Raw genomic sequence first — 14,196 nt, forward strand, 5'->3', positions numbered from 1 at the left:
CCCATGTTCAGTTCAAAATCTACTTTTTAACAAGATCCTGAGGTGAGAAGTATTGCCTTAGCCCGCATTACAATTTTACTTTTAAGAACTGTTTTTGTGTGTATCTTGGGTTTCATGGGTGAGCAAAGGCTGGGCTGAGAGCCACCTCACTATGGGGTTGACTCCCTTGGCCCCAATCCTCCAGTGACTCCTCTAGTTTATAGGATAAAGTTCAAACTGCTTAGATTAGAATATAAGACCTATTCAACGTGGCTGCAATGGACTGATTCTCTGCAAGAGCACTGGCTTTTCTGGCCCCTTTCCCTTTATTCGTGCTGTCTGCACTGGTCTGAGATGCCCTTTTCTCTCCATCCTTTCCAGGCCTGGCTCCAATTCTTTCTTCTCATAACCACTTTCCTCTGAAGTGTGAAAGCAGAAGGAAGGAATGAACAGCCCGAGAAGACCCGCTAAGATCCAGATGACTTACACACCCGACCTATTAGTATTTTCATCTTCACAATAGGCATGAGGGTGCCTCGTGTAACGCCTTGGGTTCTGCAACTCCCAATTTACAAATGTGGAAATGGAAGCCATGAGTGTATGGAACTCACCCAATATGACACAGATATTAAGTGGTAGAGTTATGATTGAAACGCTAATCTTCCTGGCCTCAAATTAGTTTCCATAATACGCAATATTATTTCCAAACTCTGAGAATACTTCTAGGGTGGGGAAAGCCAGAACTAGGTACTTAGATTTTTCGTAATGGTTTTTTTTTTTTACATTTTTAAAATTTTTATTAAAATTAATATTATTTTGCTTCTACAAATGACAACTCCTGGAAGTAATGATATCTTCACATATATTTTATCTGGCTATTAAAATGCAAGTATCTAGAAGCCAGGAATTTTGTGTCACTTTTAACTTGACAATACTGGTTAAGCAGATAATTCAGTGCCATGTAATTTCAGGGGCTCACAGGCCTGCTGAATCTCATCCATGGATGTCCAGGAAGTACACAGTCCCCAGATTAAGAGTCTCTGCTCTTCTCTCTACAGATTTCCATCTAACAGTTGAACTTATTTAAGGGTTTGTCTTTCTTGTTCACAAGCTCCTTAAGGCCAGGGTCAATCTTACTTGTCTTGGTTTCTCTAGCACCCAACACAGAGCTTGTGTTATAGTGAATGTGTAAAAATACTTGTTGAGAACATTACCTCCTTTTCATGTGCCTAACTCAGTATCGAGTTCATAATAGGTGCTGAATAAACGGTTGTTGCCTGTATTTGATTCCTTTCTCTTCTTTACTTACCTAAATGACATTCATGTGCCAACACCCAGCTCAGTTTCCGTCTCCTCCCAAAACCCTTCCTGACTGCTCCAGACTTCTTCTTTTTTATTTACCATCAAAGAGAGTCCATAGTACATGGGTTAATATAAAATGCCATTGTCAGGGGGTGTGCCTCTTAACTCTTTGGGGACTGTAAAAGCTCCTTAAAGATGAGGTTTGTGTCTTGCCCTTCTAGCACAGGCCTGGGCATGCAGTCAGTGCCCATTGATTACCACTGATTAACTGATTGACCCATTCCAACTTCCAGAAGGGGAGCTACCTTTTGGCTTAAGCCCGGAGTTGAAAGCAGACGGGATGAAATGGTTTCTGCAGCACTAAGCTTCCATCTTTGATGCCAGACTGAATTTGTTCCATGCTTTGACCTCATTGGAAATAGTAATTTCCCTGCAGAACACTTTTAGAAACTGAGCATTGGTGGGACTTACCATGAAGAAGCGATAAAACTTTATAAAGGGTCATGAAAGAAGACATCTATAAATGAAGATACATAGATTGCTTTTGTATAGGAAGTCTCTATCCAAGATAACTTCCGTTTTCCCCAAATTTAATCTGAAAATTCGAAAGAGTCTAATTAAAATCCCAACAGGTTTTTGTTGTTGTTGTTGTTGTGTGGAGAGCTAAATAATCTAAAACCAAATTTATGGAAGAATATGGAATTTGGAAAAATAACCATGAGAAAAATATCCAGATCAATGGACATAAAGAGGAATGGTAAGAGTGGGTATGAGGAAAATGGGTAAACTCAGCTCTATAAATATTAAAACCTGTCATAGAATCATAGTAATTAAAAAAATCCTAGGGCAGGAAGTGCAGAAAAAGGCAGAAGAAAGATCAATGACATTACATAGTTTAGATAGAGAACCGAATATCCATGAGAATTTTATATGCCATTTCAATGCTTGTGGGAAAAAACAGACTGTAAGTGGTGGGAAAAAACAGACTGTAAGTTGGGGCAACAGGATAGCTATTTAAGAAAGAAATAAGGCTGGATCTCTACTTTATTTCTTACATTAAAATAAACTTAGATCCAATATCTTAAGTATAGAAAAATTGTTAGAAGAGGATATAGGTACATATCTATTAGAAGAGGATATAGGTACATATTTTTATAGGTATGAAATAGGAAAGACCATTTTAAGCACAGCTAAAAGTCCAGGATCTGTAAGTAAACGTACTGATGAATTTGTCTAGACATTTTTATAAGGCTGCAAACTTCAAAAACAAAAGAAGAATTGAGAGAAATATGTGTAATCCAAATGACAGTAAAAGGAATGATATTTCTTTTCTTTTCTTTTTTCTTTCTTTTTGAGATAGGGTTTTGCTCTTTTTGCCCAGGCTGGAGTGCAATGGCGTGATCTTGGCTCACTGCAACCTTTGCCTCCCGGGTTCAAGTGATTCTCTGGCCTCAAGTTGCTGGGAATCCAGGCGCCTGCCACCATGCCCAGCTAATTTTTTGTATTTGTAGTAGAGACGAAGTTTCGCCATGTTGACCAGGCTTGTCTCGAACTCCTCACCTCAGGTGATCCGCCCGCCTTGGCCTCCCAAAGTGCTGGGATTACAGGCATGAGCCTGGCCAAGGAATGATATTTCTAATACACAAAGCTCTCTTTCAAATAAATAAGAGAAAACTCAACAGAAAACTAAATCATACGAATAAACAAATAAGAAGAGTAAGTATAATTGACAGCCAATGAATTAATGGAAAATATAAATTTTTTTTTTTTTTTTTTTTAGAGACAGAGTCTCTCACTCTATTGCCCAGATTGGAGCGCAGTGGCATGATCTCAGCTCATTGCAGCCTCCACCTCCTGGGCTCAAGTGATCCTCCCACCTCAGCTTCCAGAGTTGCTGAACTACAGGTGCGCACCATGGCACCCAGCTAATTTTTGTATTTTTTTTGGTAGAGATGGAGTTTCACCATGTTGCCCCAGCTGGTCTCGAACTCCTGGGCTCAAGTGATCTGCCCACTTCAGTCTTTCAAAGTGCTGGGATTATGGGAGTGAGCCACCATGCCTGGCCTGAAATTTCTTTACAAAATAAATAATGTAAATTAAAAAGCAGCAAAATAAGGCTGGGGACGGTGGCTCACACCTGTAATTCCAGCACTTTGGGAGGCCAAGGCGGGCAGATCACTTGAGGTCTGGAGTTCGAGACCAGCCTGACCAACATGGTGAACCCCATCTCTACTAAAAATACAAAATTAGCTGGGCGTGGTGGTGCACTCCTGTAATCCCAACTACCTGAGAGGCTGAAGCAGGAGAATTGCTTGAACCTGGGAGGTGGAGATGGCAGTGAGCCGAGATTGCACCATTGCACTCCAGCCTGGGTGACAGAGCGAGACCCTGTCTCAGGAAAAAAAAAGCAAAATATTAAAATATTTTAGGTATATTTTTGTGGAAGATATTTTAAAAAGTGCTTATGCTCAATTTGGCAAGTGTGTGGGAAAACAGACATTGTCATACATTCTGGGCGGAGATGTAAATTTTGGGTGGAAAACTGGCATTATCTAATGAAATTAAAATGAGCATGCCTTTTGATCTAAGTATTTGACATTCAGGAATTTAGCCTACATAAGTATTCTTGAAAGAGACCAAAGATGAAAGTATAAAAAATTGCAGTAATGCTTTCCACAGATAGGGAATAATTTACATTTTTAACAATAGGGGATTGTGAAATAAACCACGTAGCATTTACATAATGAAAAACCATACATTTATTAAAATGGTAAGCTGTCAACAATGGGATGAAGTCCATAACGAAATTAAGTAGCAAAAAAGCAAATTTCAGGAAAGAATGCTTAGAATGCTTTGGATTTCTATTTAAAAAAACCTCTGTGTGTGTGTTTTGGTATATTTACAGCCAACAAAAAAATAAAATTTGGAAATCTGGGTGAGTATACACCAAACTGTTCATAGCTTTTATCTCTGGAATGTGTTTATGTGAACATTTGCACCTTGTATTTAAAATTCTTTTTGCAATGAACATTTTTGTTGTTTGTTTGCTTTGAAAAGGGTCTCCCCCTGTCATCCAGGCTGGAGTGCAGTGATATGATCATAGTTTGCTGCAGCCTCAAACTCCTGGGCTCAAGCGATTCTCCTGCCTCAGTCTTCTGAGTAGCTGGGACTACTTAGTGTCACCAGGCCTGGCCAACTGAAAACTTTTTTGTGGAGATGGGATCTCCCCTGTGTTGCCCAGGCTGGTCTCAAAACCTTGGGCTCAAGTGATCCTCCTGCCTCAGCCTCCCAAAATGCTGGGATTACACGCAGGAGCCATTATGCCTGGCCTAAAATATTTCTTTGGTAATCAGAGAGAGAGAGAGAGAAAGAGAGAGAGAAAGAGAAAGAGAAAGATTGAGGGAGAGACAAAGGTCAAAAATATAGGGATGGGAAAAGAGCTAGAAGAGGGCTAGTAGCTGGTAGACCTTCAAGCTGGGTTATGGCCTTTCTGGGCTCCAGTTTCTCCATGTACAAAACAGCGGGGTTTCATTAGCTACCAGGGCCCCCTCCTTCTCTGACTCTTAGCCTTGTGTTCAGCCTTTAGAGGTAGAATGGAAATTAGGGAAAAAGGTGCAGGTATTTCTCCAGCCAGAGTTTCTTTGAGCCTAGGACAAACAGGACACACAACAGTGGATCCTTCCTTCCTAAGCAGTAGATGAACCTGCCGGCTGGCAGAGAGGCACAGATGTCTTAGGATGAAAGGCTCTACAAGAGAACAGGGACAATTTCCAGCCTTGGGGAATCAGGTGGTAAAACACTGAGATTGGGCCACTTAGGCCATTAGGCTCCATGCAGTCCCTTTCATCTCTCCTCTCAGCAGCTGTTCGCTGATTTCCCTGCCCTCTTCTTTCTGACTCATCCCTTTGTTCTGTCCTTTGGCTGGTGGGCATCAAAACTTTTCCTGCATCCAAACTGATATGGCAGGTTAAGATTATGTCTGGACCCCTGGATGGCTCTGTGTCACCTCTCGCTTGTTTGGCTCAGTCTGGGACACATTCCTCCCTGAGGAGGCCACATCTGGGACTCATACCTTCTTTGACACCCGCAGCCCTCAGGACTTCTCCAATACAGAGTGAATGATGCTGGTACACCATCTCCAGGGTGTCTTGTCTTCTCACCAGAGCCCTTTCTTGTCTTTCTGTATCCTGAAGGCTAAGCACATTGCCTGGCATCATAAATACTGTATAATTAAATGATTAGTCTTTGCTGCTGAACGCATGCCACTCTCCAGGTTCCAGCAAGATGAACCCTTATCTTGCTTCTCAGTCTAGGTCTACCGGCATGCCATAAATGACCCCGAAATTCCAGCCCTCAAAGGCTCCTTACAGCGGGGAAACCTTCCAGGTAGCAGTACAACTTGAAGATGTCCTGTAGGACACCCAGCTGGGTGGGCTTACTGTGGCCATACAAGAATGTTTTCTGAGAATCTCAGTGATAAAAGGTCTGAATGTGTTCAGTATTATTGCCTGTGCTGGCTACATATGGTAGCCTGGATGCCAGGTGGAGGAGGCCTTCCTACTCCTTGAAAGTTAGGTGAGATTATCCCCCGTATCCCTTTCCCATAACCCTGGAAGTTCAAAGCCCTCCCTTGGAGTCTCCTGATTCCTGTTGTGGGGCAGGGACACTACCTTCCTTGTGGCCTCTCCTGACTCATGGGCTCCATTTCCCTTGGTGGCCTCCTCTGTTTGCACCACACAGAGGCAATGATTCCATAAGAGAAAAATCACCCATACCAAGTGCAATGGAGTGATTGTCCTCCTAAAATCCATTTGCTGAAGTCCTATTCTGCCATGTGATGTTATCAGGAGGTGGGGCCTTTGGGAGGTAATTAGGCCACGAGGGTGGAGCCGTCATGAATGGGATTCATACCCTTATAAAAGAGACCCCAGAGAGCTTCCTCCCCATCTTTCTCCCATGTAAGGCCACAACAGGAAGGCATCTGTCTGCAACTCGGAAGAGGGCCCTCACCAGAACCTGACCATACCAGCACCCTGATCTCGGACTTCCAGCCTCCAGAACTGTGAGGAATAAATTTCTGTTGTTGATAAGCCACCTGGTCTAAGGTATCTTGTTACAGCAGCCAGAGCTGATTCAGACACCAAGCATGGAGGAGAACTATTGATGCGGATCTCCCTGACCCCCTCCTTGTCCATTCCCATCTCTGCTCCTCTCCATTTCCCTCCCAGTTTGCTCCAGGAGTTCCAAATTCATATAAATGTCTTTTGTCACTTTTCTTATGTCTCTTTTCAGGCGAGGATTTCTGTCCTGTCTTCTGGCAGCTTTGGTGTCAGCCTTGTTGACAGGCAGCCGGGGAGAGAGAGTTGGGAATGGTGATGGTAGAAAATAGCTTTCATTTTCTTTCTTTCTTTTTTTCACCAGCTCTTTTCACATAGATAAATGCTCCATTCTCAATTTGGCATAGGTTCTGGATTATCGCCCTCAGCAGGAGGTCCCCGAGCTTCGCTCCCCTTCACAGCAAGTCTGTATTGAACATCTCTTAGATGCCTGCATCTGATCAAGGAGATTAACACTGATTCAGGAAGCAAGCAGATTTCACTAATTATTCAGTCTTCACAAGCCTATGAGGTGGGTATAATTATTAGCCCATTTTATAGATGAAACAATGACAGCTCAGCCTGATTAAGGAATTTGCTCAAGATTACACAGTGGTAGAGACAGGCTTCAATTTGAGGCCTGAGCCAGAGCTACTGGCCCTTCCACACCCCAGTGCTGATTGCCACAGACTGGAGACTTGTGACTCCCTTGGAACATTCAGTGTGGGGGTGTCTAGAAGAAGATGGGGAGATGCTGGTTACACGCAGGGATGGAGAGATGTGTGGTGGGGATAGTTTGGAAAGGAGGCATTGTTTGACATTGCCACTATCTTTTTTTTTATTTTTTATTTTTCTGAGACAGAGTCTTATTCTGTTGCCCAGGCTAGAGTGCAGTGGCATGATTGGCTCATTGCAACCTCCGCCTCCCAGGTTTAAGTGATTCTCCTGCCTCAGTCTCGCGAGTAGCTGCAAACTCCGCCTCCTGGGTTCAACTGATTCTCCTGCCTCAGTCTCCCAAGTAGCTGGGATTACAGGTGTGCACTATCACTCCCAGCTAATTTTGTATTTTTAGTAGAGATGGGGTTTTGCCATCTTGGCCAGGCTAGTCTAGAATTTCCGACCTCAGGTGATCCACCTGCCTTGGCCTCCCAAAGTGCTGGGATTACAGATGTGAGCCACCACACCCAGTTCTTGACATTGTCACTTTCAAAGAATGTTCCTATAAAAGTGATTCCATATTCACATGTTTTGAGGACACAGGAGCTGGAAGGGCAGGAAATAGCATATCCTCTGCGTAACTGCAACAGAGGAAGTGTATTTCAGAAAGCCTGTAACGTAAGAAGGTTATTCAGCTCTTGAGAGGGGAGGCCTGGCTTCTTACACAGTGTCCTGATTACAGAGAAGGTGGAGAATGTGTGCTGATTCTCACAATAATTAGAAATTGACTCTGTCTTTATGACAAAATTCAAAGAAAAATACAGAAGATGGTGGGGATCTGAATTTTATAACAATAACAATGACAATAAGAGTAGTTATCATGTACAGAGAGCTTATAGGTGGCAAGCACTGTAATAACCCCTAACATGCACCTCTCATTCATACCCAAAACAATTCTATGTGGGAGATGCAATTAACTGTCCTCATTTTACAGATGTTGAAATCGACACTCTTAAGAGAAGTAATTTGCTCAGTCATGGAGCTATCTCAGTACGACCCATGAGCTCCTGCTCTCCCACATGCTGCTGTTTTAACCTGGTGAGGCAGGCCACTCGGAAGCCAAGGACAGTAGTTTCCCCATTATCCACACTTTTGCCATCCATGCTTCAGTTACTTGAGGTCAACTGCAGTCCAAAAATATTACATACAATAAGATGATTTGAGAGAGCAAGTGAGACCACATTCAGATAGCTTTTATTACAGTATATTGTTACAATCATTCTATTTTATTATTATTATTCTTAATCTCATACTGTGCCTAATTTATAAATTAAGCTTTATTGTAGATATGTGTGCACAGGAAAAACATAGTGTATATAGGGTTAGGTACTATCTATGGTTTTAGGCATCCCTGGGGTCTTGAAACATATCCCCCAAGAATAAGAAGGACCTCCTGTACCAAAAGGCAATTTAAGAAAGTGTAGCAGATTACACAGGGTACTGGAAAGTGCAGGGGATAAGCGTTTGACTGTGAATACACTAGCTTTCAGATGACTCATTTTCCCAGCCAAATCCAGGAGAAACTGTAATAATTTAGAATTGAAAAGTCATCCTTTTGCCATCTCCAGGCCTTGTGAAAGTAAGTTCTGGGCCTCCAAGAAGGTGGAGGGAGAAGAGATGCCTAACTCACAAATCCTTCCATGATCTGTGGACGAGCAATGCCAAGAACAAAAGTGAGAGGATAGAGCAAAGAGTGAGTTTTCAAAGGATGGAAAATATAAGTAGGGATGAAAAGATAGAATTAAGCCAGACAATAAAAGGGCACAACAGCCCTTGTTCCCCTCACCACTCTGCTCCATATTTCTGACTAGGATGAGGTGGTTTTGTGCACAGTGAGACCCCAAAGGTGGCTATGGGTGGGTAGCCAGGCCAGGGCAGCTCAGGTTCCAGCCCAAGGAGCAGACTGCATTCTTTGCCCCTGTCTCACAGTGGTCTGGTCTATCCATCCAGACTGTGCTAAATTCTCCACTAGGGGCTCTCTGCTCCTCCCGTTGGACAGACAGTGGCACCTTCTTGTGCATTGCCAGCCGCATCCCCGAGACACCATGGTGAAGGTGAAGGCTGGAGTCAACGGATTTGGACGTGTTGGGCATCTGCTCACCAGGGCGGCTTTTGACTCTAGTAAAGTGGATATTGTGGCCATTAATGACCCTTTATTGACCTCAACTACGTGGTTTACATGTTCAAGTATGATTCCACCTGTGGCAAATTCCATGGCACTGTCAAGGCTGAGAAAGGGAAGCTTGTCATCAATGGAAATCCCATCACCATCTTCCAGGAGCAAGATCCCTCCAAAATCAAATGGGGCGATGCTGGCGCTGAATATGTTGTGAAGTCCACCAGCGTCTTTCACCATGGAGAAGGCTGGGGCTGACTTGCAGGGAGGAGCTAAAAGGGTCATCATTTCTGCCCCCTCTGCTGATGCCCCCATGTTCGTGATGGGCATGAACCACAAGAAGTATGACAACAGACTCAATATCATCAACTATGCCTCCTGCACCACCAACTGCTTCGTGCCCCTGGGCAAGGTCATCCATGACAACTTTGGTATTGTGGGAAGATTCAAGAACACAGTCCACGCCATCACTGCCACCCAGAAGATTGTGGATGGCCTCTCTGGGAAACTGTGGTGTGACGGCTGTGGGGTTCTCTAGAACATCACCCCTGCCTCTACTGGCACTGACAAAGCTGTGGGCAGGGGTCATCTCTAAGCTGAACAAGAAGCTCACTGACATGGGCTTCTGTGTCCCCATCACCAATGTGTCAGTCATGGACCTCCCCTGCCATCTGGAAAATCCTGCCAAATATGATGACATCAAGAAGGTGGGGAAGTGAGCATCAGAGGGCTCCCCCAAGGGCATCTGGGGCAACACTGAGCACCAGGTTTTCTCCTCCGACTTCAACAGAGACACCCACTCCTCCACCTTTGATGCTGGGGCCGGCATTGCCCTCAATGACCATTTTGTCAAGCTCATTTCCTGGTATGACAATGAATTTGGCTACAGAAACAGGGTGGTGGGCCTCATGGCCCACATGGCCTCCACGGAGTAACACCCCTGGACAACCAGCCCCAGCGAGAGCATGAGAGGAAGAGAGAAGCCCTCACTGATGGGGAGTCCCTGCCACACTCAGTCCCCCACGACACTGAGACTCTCCCCTCCTCACAGTTTCCATACAGACCCCCTGAAGAAGGAGGGGCCTAGGGAGCCCCACCTTGTCATGTACTATCAATAAAGTCCCCTGTGCTCAGCCAAAAAAAGAAAAAATTCTCCACTAGGGTCACCCAAAAGGGCAGATCACTTAAGCTTGCTAATTCCTCTGTCCATCTCCTTCCTTGCAAGCTGGAACCAGATGTTTCACCCCTAATCCTGAAATGTCACTGAGCCTCAATGGATTATTACAAAAAACTTCCCTGATGGATCATTACAAAAAACTGCCCCATTCCTCCCAGGGAGCACGTGCTCTGGTCAAGGAGGGCTCACAGAAAGATCTGCCTGGCACAACAGCATTCAGAGCAGATGGACAGGCGAGGCCCTGGACCTCACTCTCTCTTCCCTGCTTGCCCTGATCCACTGCTTGTGACAGGAGGGGAGTGGGTAGGGTTGGTGGAGGTTTGACTTATCTGGGACGAGGCTTTGCAAGCCATAAAGGAGCAGGATGCAAGGGGAGATAATGAAAAACGCCAGCGTGTGAAGAAGTGCATTTGGCAAGAGAATCCAATACTTATTCTTCTGAGGTTGCTGAAGTGCACAAATGGAGGCAGGGCTGGTGCCGGCCGGTCCATCTGCTCTGAGATCTTGCTGATCTTAGTGGAGGACAGCATGACCTCAGGAGAGAGTCTTGACCTAGTACCTCCTACCACATGGCAAATACACTGTTATAGTGCCTGGGTGTTTCATTCCAGTGTCTCCTGATCCGGTTCCTTATGCTTCAGGATTGTTTAAAAGAACAATCTGGCAAGACCAGCATTTGAAGAATGGGTGTATTAGTCCTGCTTTTAATTTTAGTTTTCATGTTGTTGATGCATCAATCGTCTGGCAAGCCCAGAAGTTCTTAATGGTGTTTGTGAGCCACTGAAAAATAAAAGGTTATTTGATGTGCATATGTACATTTTCTGCATAGCTGTTTCACAGCTTCCCTCAGGTTTTCAAAAGCGCCCAGGTACCAAAAAAAGGATAAGAGCCATTGATTTAGAGAAAATCACTGTTTTGATCAGGAACCATGTTGCATGCATGCTCTAAAAGCGTGAATGAGCTATCAGAAGATTGGGCTTCATTTTTCCCTAATGAACAATACAAATTGAGTAGTACTCCATGTTGGTGATGATGTGAGTGAATGGGCATTCATACATTGAGGGTGGGAGTATAAATTGGAATATGCTTTCTGGAGGGTAATTGAGTAAGGTGATTCAAAAGCCTTACAGTTTTACGTATTTAGTTTTCCTGAAATTACAATTTTAAGAATTTGTCTTAGTGGTTAAGTGTGCTAGCTCTGCAGTCAGGCTGACTTGAATTAAATTTTAACATCGCTACTTATTATCTATGTCACTGTGGGCAAGTTACTTAACCTCTCTCTAGGACTCAGTTCCCTCATCTATAAAATGGAGATAATATTATTTATCCATAGGATTCTTGGAAGAGTTAAATGAGATAATACATGTAAAACACTTAGTACAGTATCTGAGACAAAAAAAATACTCAATAAATGTTATTATTCTTTAGATACAAGGATTTTATTGGCACATTATTTATCATTATTTATCATAACTAAAAACAACCCCAAATATTCAACATAAGTGACTGGCTTAATGACACATACAGTTCAACCAGTAAAAATTAACTAAGTGAATATGATTAGAAACGTGTTCACAATATGTCAAGAGACAAAGAATAGGTTACGAAATAGTACATTTGATATGCCATAGAAAAATGGCTGAATAAATATGTTTTCAACATTTCAGTGGTTATGTTTAAGGGGTGGCTTTTTATTATCTTTTTTTGTTTTTCTGATTCTTTTAAATTTTCTACAATGAAAACACATGTATAACTTCTTGTAATAAAACGTGACTAACCCAATAAAAGTTACTTTTTGAAAACATGATGACTGATCTCTGTTGAAAAACGCTTTGTGGCTTTGAATCATCATTTCTGTGAAGGTTCCTTTCTTCATGTTGAAATGAGAATTATATTTTCTTTCCTTGTTGAGATACCAGGAAACTCAAATGAAAGGGTGAGCATAAAGTGCTTTGTGAAGGGCAGTGCATAGCATGTGTGAAAAGGCCCAGCTTCTTAACCTGTGGAGCTTTCACAAAATAATCTGTGCTGTAATGCAGGAGGACTCCGGAAGCCCTGTTGTCCAGACTTGGAGAACATGCCTCCAGCCCTGGGTCAAAGGCCTGTTATGATTAACTCTAGGGAACTGGTATGGATTGAGGATGAAGGTACAGAGACTTTCAGCTATGAAAATTGGTCTGCAGTCAGGATTCCAGGTTTAATCTCTGTGAAACTGATGGGCCAGTGTGGCCATGCTTACTAATTAGACAGCAGCAGTGTAATTGATCAAATCAATTCCCTTCATGACGCAAAGCCAAAGAATCCAGGGACAGCTTGAGCTTGGAAGAGCTTGCAGAAAGCCAGAGAATGTGAATACCTCTCCCAGAGATGTGAACGTGGTTAATCTAAATTTTTGTGCTAATTGCTGTCTCCTTTCTCAATAACGGATAATATGGTGATGCAATGTAGATCCCGTGTCCCTCACGTGGCCAGACTCTAGGCTGGAGAGACTTAAATTGTGCTCATTCATTTCTTTCCTGGATTTACAGCAAGCATTCAACGTCATCAAGCTTAAAGAGCCTTTGCTTTCTGGAAAGAAGCAAAGTCATAGCCAGGTCCCCCATTTCATTTATGAATAGCTTTAGCATTAATTTGAAAGCCAGTGTATTGAAAAAAAGAATGTAAAAGGGAAACCATTAAAAGAAATGAGGCTTATTGCAACAACCAAGTATTGAGGCCAATACTTCAATCTATTTCATGCAGATCAAATGAAAAAAAGTGCTATAGAGGCTGCATAGGTTGAGTGAAATAAGCATGGGATTTCGTGGCGGACAGAGCTAGTTGCAAGCTCAGCTCTGCCACTTATGAGCCCTGAGAACTTGGGTCAATTATTTTACCTTTCTGAGCCATGGTTTTCTTTTCTTTTCTTTTTTTTTTTTAAGATGGAGTTTCGCTCTGTTGCCCAGGCTACAGTGTGGTGGTGCGATCTTGGATCATTGCAACCTCTGCCTCTCAGGTTCAAGCAATTCTCCCTGCCTCAGCCTCTGGACTAGCTGGGACTACAGGCATCCACACCACACCTGGCTAATTTTTCTATTATTTAGTAGAGATAGGGTTTCGCCATGTTGGCCAGGCTGGTCTTGAACTCCTGACCTCAGTTGAGCTGCCCACCTCGGCCTCCCGAAGTGCTGGGATTACAGATGTGAGCCACCGCACCCAGCTAACCATGGTTTTCTCATTTGTACAATGGAGAGAATTATGCCATCCTCAAAGGGTTGTGAAGATTAAATAAGATAACATACTGAAACACCTAGCTCGGTGCTAGGGACGTCATAAGTGCTCAGTAAATATTAGTTCTTCACCAGGGTCTTGTTTTCTGAACAAAGCCCTGAAATCATGTCTTTGTTCTATGCTACAAACTCATGTCTCATAATCCTACACTCTGTGCCATTGGATTTCCAGATGATTCCAGATAAGGTAACCTGCAGGCTTTCCAGAATCTATGCCATGTTTATGTGTGAGCTCTGATTCTTAAGAGAGGGCACAATAGAATCTAAGCATATTCAATATTATACTATAATTTAAATTGTTTTCATAATATACATCACAGAATACAAAATTCAAATAATCGTGGCTGGTGGTATCAGAAATCTCTGATTGCAGAAGGCATGCAACTTTTGGTCTAGAAAAAGAGGTCATGAGATAAGCAAGACTGAAAATATAGATTTACAGAATGTCATTCTGGCAAAACACGTGACAGACACACACTTGGAATGCCAGAGATGGACTGGAAGGAGAAATGGGGAGGCTTTGCGGGTACTGATAATCTT

The 14,196-nt window shown here is 43.1% G+C and overlaps 1 protein-coding gene and 1 pseudogene across 2 annotated transcripts in view; one reads left to right on the forward strand and one right to left on the reverse strand.

Moving 5' to 3' along the window:
- LOC129486078 (glyceraldehyde-3-phosphate dehydrogenase-like) overlaps positions 1-10,533 on the forward strand; it is a 60,238-nt pseudogene extending 49,705 nt beyond the window's left edge.
- ADRA1B (adrenoceptor alpha 1B) overlaps positions 1-14,196 on the reverse strand; it is a 56,231-nt gene that overhangs the window by 12,371 nt on the left and 29,664 nt on the right. The gene's annotated exons all lie outside the window — the stretch shown is intronic.

Source organism: Symphalangus syndactylus, chromosome 7 (assembly GCF_028878055.3).
Source record: "Symphalangus syndactylus isolate Jambi chromosome 7, NHGRI_mSymSyn1-v2.1_pri, whole genome shotgun sequence".
Taxonomy (NCBI): Eukaryota; Metazoa; Chordata; class Mammalia; order Primates; family Hylobatidae; genus Symphalangus; species Symphalangus syndactylus.